Genomic DNA, 4,751 nt, shown 5'->3' with positions numbered 1-4,751 from the left:
TCTATCAAGAAAACACACAGTAGGCTTGCTCACAGGCCAATCTAGTAGGAGCTTTTTCTCAGTGGAGGGGTCCCTCTTCCTAAACGACTGTAGCTTGGGTAAAGCTGGCATAAAACCGGCCAGCGTGGGTCATTTCATGCTCCTTAGGAATCTCTGGAGACTGGTGTCTAAATGCCCCATACTTGTGTTCCATGTCCCTCAGGAAGGGGCGTTGCTAAAGGGTGAGCCTACTGGCCGGAGACCACCATCTTTTCTTTTACATTGATAACAACACTTTTGTTGCCTGTTTCTTGGTCCTACTGGGATTTCTGGGAATTGATCTAGAAGTGGAATCTCCCTGCATTGTTTTCCTCCTTGCTTTCCCCCCAGTTGTCCCGTACACACATCACTTTAAATCAGAGCGACGCCACTGAATTGTCCCGAAAGTCTCGTCTTTTCAGGAGCGGCTTCCTTCCCCACTAGGAGTTGTTTATTACCAAGGGCGCCCAGATGTTCACGTGCACACTGAGAACTCAGGAAACACTGTGTACTCTAGCAGATGGCCTTGCTGTTTGCCGTTCTTGCCTAACTTGGCCAGTGAGGTCTGTTTTCTTCAGTGAGAGGGCATGACCCAATGACCTGATTTAGTGACCTTCAGGTCAGCATCCCCGGCTAATGCATCCCCTGTGGGGGAAGGCATAGAGTAGGCAGCCACCCTCAGGCACCCCACTGCGCATCTCAGAGTCAAGCTCCAGGTTACGTCCCACAGCCTCAGAGGGTGGCTGAGGAGCAAGAGCCTGGAGCCTGAGGAAGACAGAAAGCAGGCAGGTAAATTATGACTTCTAATCTGTTTTCTGGGTTTTGGGAAAGTGCAAAAATCTAGTATTGTCCATCAATGGAGAATGAAAACACAAGGGAGTTCCCCTCAGTACTTAGTGCTGCTCTCCTTGGGACACATGCGCCTCCAACTCAGGGCCAACAACCCGCAGCCTTTTCTGGATAGAAACCTGTGGCAGCACCTCTCCCCCGACAATGCACTCCTGCCTGCCTGCCTGCCTGCCTCCCAAGGCAGATCAGAGCAGTGTGGCTGAGGGCCGACATTAATTGGCTCCCACATAAAAACTGTCTCCCCCTGCCCTGGCCTACCTACAGACTTCTTCAGGAATCTTAAATCACACCCTCGTGTTTGCAGAAGAGATACGACATGCATACTTTCACTCAAGATAGCCAGAGGGGACATCTTTTCCACTGTCCGCCATGTATCTCAGAGAGGTAGGATGAGGCCATACTTAGAAGTTCTCCATGTCTTATCCGTGTCTGTGGACCCTTTTGCTCTATCAGTTTGTTGATGTAACCGAGAGAGAAAGGGAACTTCACAGCCCTGTAACTGTGGTCATCTTTTATCTCAACATAGGAAACTCTCAGGATGAACATAAGGAGGCTGGGGAGACAGGCGGTAGGTAAAGGCTCTTGTCACAAAGCCTAGAGGCCTGAGTTCAAATGCTGAGACCTACGTGATGGAAGAAAAGAACTGACTCATGCAAGCTGTCCTCTGGCCTCCATGGATGTTCCATTACAATCCCCCCCCACACACACACACACATGCACTCAATCAATAAGTAAAATTTAAAACTTCTTAAAGCTGTTTGTGGTTGTCATACTACCTAATGCTGTAGTTAAATGTATTTGGAAATGCTTTGAACTTATTGCCACAGGGTAAAGTTCATGGTCTGTCCCAGAGCCTTGAGAATAGGAAATGAAAGTGCTCTGGTCTTAAAGCTTTTGTTTGTCCTTAAAAATCAAAACAGGGCCAAGGGGTCTAACTCAGAGGTTCAGGGTTCACCTAACATGCTAGGTGAACGTTCCTAGGCCCGAATTCTAGCCTAGAGAAAACAATAAATGAGTAAAAAAGTAAAGTAATAAAAAAGAGCCTCAGAATAAGTCATAAGACACAATATTTTGTGAGACCTTGTCGCTCCACACCTGGGTGTTTGCCCCAGAGAAACAGAATTAGGTCTTCAGAGGAGAACCCACTCTGGAATGCATGTGTGGCAACTCTAGTCATAATTGCCCCATGCTTGAACAACCAAAGTGTCTCTCCACAGGTGAGTGAATGAACGAGCCGTGGGCCTTGTGGGCATTGGCTACAACTCAGCCATGAAAGGAGGTGAGCTCACAGCCACGGCACAGATGGATCTTAGAGGCTCGCCGGCGAGCGGGTCTGTAAAGCCCCGTCCCTGACAGGGACACCACTGAGAAGACAAACCCGCAGTGACACTCTCTAGAGGAAGGGTTGTCAAGAACAGGAGTGGGCAGGCGGTGCACAGTTGGCGCGGTGGACCTGAGGTGGGTTGGGGACGATGGAACTGTTTATAATCCTGATCGTGGTAGAGTACGCCCATCTGTACATGTGTCCCGACCGACAGACGTGCATGCCAAAAGAAAACAGCCCACCTTCCTGTATGGCTGAAGGGCTCATGTGCCAGAGAACAAACACTTGAAGAGCCGAGAAGGTGGGCCGTAAAGAGCTTCCAAATAACTCTGGGTGCCACGAGGAAACCAGAGAGTTGTAATCAGTTGAAAACGTGATTAGATTTGGTTTTTAGTGGGATCACTCTGTTACACAGGACAGAAGGATTGGAGGAGGTAACTTTGAAGGGAAGGAAAACAGTATTCTATCACAAGGGATCAGTTATAAAGAAAGGTCACAAATTCAGCTCTGTACACTTGGAGTGAGAGGTAGGATGCTGGGGGACGATGTCTGTGGGGTTGGCTATATGGCGCTCCAGAAAGACATCTGAGCTAGTAATAATGACTTGAGAGTTGATGTTTGATGAACTGGATGGAAGGCCAGTGAGGGGGATATCATGTTGGGTTTGAACTGAGGGCAATAAAAATAAATAAAGAGAAAAGAGAATAAAGATGCACAGCCAGAGAACAGGGCAAGGCAGGTAGCTGCCACGTTCCCAAAACTTGTGGAGAGCAGGATAGAGCCTACAGGGTCCATGGCCATCATGAAAACTCCAGAGTGTCTTCAGCTAGTAGCATCTAATGAGTCACTGAGCTTACAAGGGATCCCATACGCAAGATGTTGTCCACCACAAGAAACCTGCATAGTCACCTCAACTAGATTTTCACTTCTCTGCTGAGGAACCAGGCTGGGAGACCCCCCAGGGCACTGGAATGCAGCCCTCAGTCCCCTTTGTTGAAGCCACATTAAAACCCATATCAAACCTTCTTATAAGATTATGCTATTCACCCACTGCCCTTACTTACATCTGCTTGCTGGGAAAAATCACCCTCCATCCCAACCGAAGTAAGTCGGAAAAGGATGGATTCTTTCCACTCTTCTATGCATTTACAGTGGCTTCTAGTCCATCTGCTTAGTTCCTTAGGTCTCTCTCCGCAACCAGTAGAATTCAAGCGTTGTTCTTGAACTAGCTCTAAGCCCCTGAGTTTGGTTCCCAGACTGACTTCTTGCCCTACCCTTCACCTTCTCATTTTCTTTCTTCAGATATTGGCCATTTGCTCATTGGGATACGGGTTATATGTTATACACAGGATTTCTCACAAATGGGGAAACTCACACAGGCTTCCCACGAACACTGCAAAAGCTTATAATCGGTCCAATTACATGTCTTTTTTTTTTCCCCAAAAAAAAGTGGATGCCGTGTGTCTGAGTTCTAAGTTCACAGCTTCTTTTCTGAGTAAATCTGAAGAGTGAGAAACTGGGTACTACAAGTGCTCCAGCCTTGCTCCTTGGCCCAAAGATACACTAAGAGAACTCGGAGGGAAACGTAGCTAAAAGGATAAGCAGTCAAGAAGGGGAGCTCGAAACATCAGGTGGAGAATGGAGCCCGGTGTGGGAGAAGGAAAGGGACTTGCCACCAACAATGAAGCCTGCACAGAAGCAACACAGGAAAAAAGAGTCATGGAGTCAGAGTCCGTGAGCTCACCTTGGAGGAGGCAGGGACATTTACTTCTGGAGGAGACAGCAGGCTGGGGTCCTGATGGTGTGATGGGAGCCCACCCCAGGAAGTCTATGAGCTGCAGAATCCCAGGTGGTGCTGATGGGCTGTAACCACAGCCAGGCACCTCTACGGCCTTCCCGCCAGGAATTGGGATGTTTCTCCAAACGTGCCCAAGAGGCATCTGGAAATTTAGACACACACCCCTGTCAACTATGAGACATCTCCACATTGCTGGGTTCTGGAACCCTGAAGGACGATGAGTCGTCAAGCTTGGAGCTGTGTGTGTAGCCTCCACCTTTAAGTCCCAAAGCTTCACACCCCCGAAAGGGAGACTGGATGAGCTACTTCTGTACGGATTGGGATGAGGGAAGCTGTGCCATCCTGTGGTAAGATTCCAGTTCTCAGAAAGGCATGTATGTGAGAAGCGATGGAACCATCTGCAGTTTGTCCTCAGAGGCCGAGGCAGAGCTCTGTCCAAATGGCCTCTTTCTTCTTGGGTCCTACGGCAATATTTTAAGAGTCTTCTCTTCATTGTCGCTCACTTTTTCCAGCAGGTGTGCCAGGTTTTTCTTCTTCGAGACCATCTAGTCCTGCCAGGCCTTGACAACAAACTTTTCACAAGCATAGCTATTGGCCCCTGAGAGTGGATGATTCTGACCTGTTCTCTTCCAGTCTTAGGGAACTGTCCTCGGGTCCAGTCATCAGTGATACAGAGGAGCCGTTTTCCTGCCCCTGTCTCACTGGCTCCTGAGCATGGTGCATAATCGGCTCATTTCAAGCGTCAGGTTCTTATATTAAACA

The 4,751-nt window shown here is 48.5% G+C and overlaps 1 long non-coding RNA gene across 1 annotated transcript; it reads left to right on the top strand.

Moving 5' to 3' along the window:
* Nucleotides 1–660: 660 nt before the first annotated feature.
* Nucleotides 661–1,576, top strand: LOC121823588 (uncharacterized). The gene is made up of 3 exons (XR_006065107.2): nucleotides 661–807; nucleotides 1,132–1,251; nucleotides 1,394–1,576. It is a non-coding gene; the product is annotated as an uncharacterized LOC121823588 (long non-coding RNA).
* The last annotated feature ends 3,175 nt before the right edge of the window (nucleotides 1,577–4,751 follow it).

This window comes from Peromyscus maniculatus, chromosome 17, assembly GCF_049852395.1.
Source record: "Peromyscus maniculatus bairdii isolate BWxNUB_F1_BW_parent chromosome 17, HU_Pman_BW_mat_3.1, whole genome shotgun sequence".
Taxonomy (NCBI): domain Eukaryota; kingdom Metazoa; phylum Chordata; class Mammalia; order Rodentia; family Cricetidae; genus Peromyscus; species Peromyscus maniculatus.
This window is presented reverse-complemented; position numbering and strand designations above follow the sequence as displayed.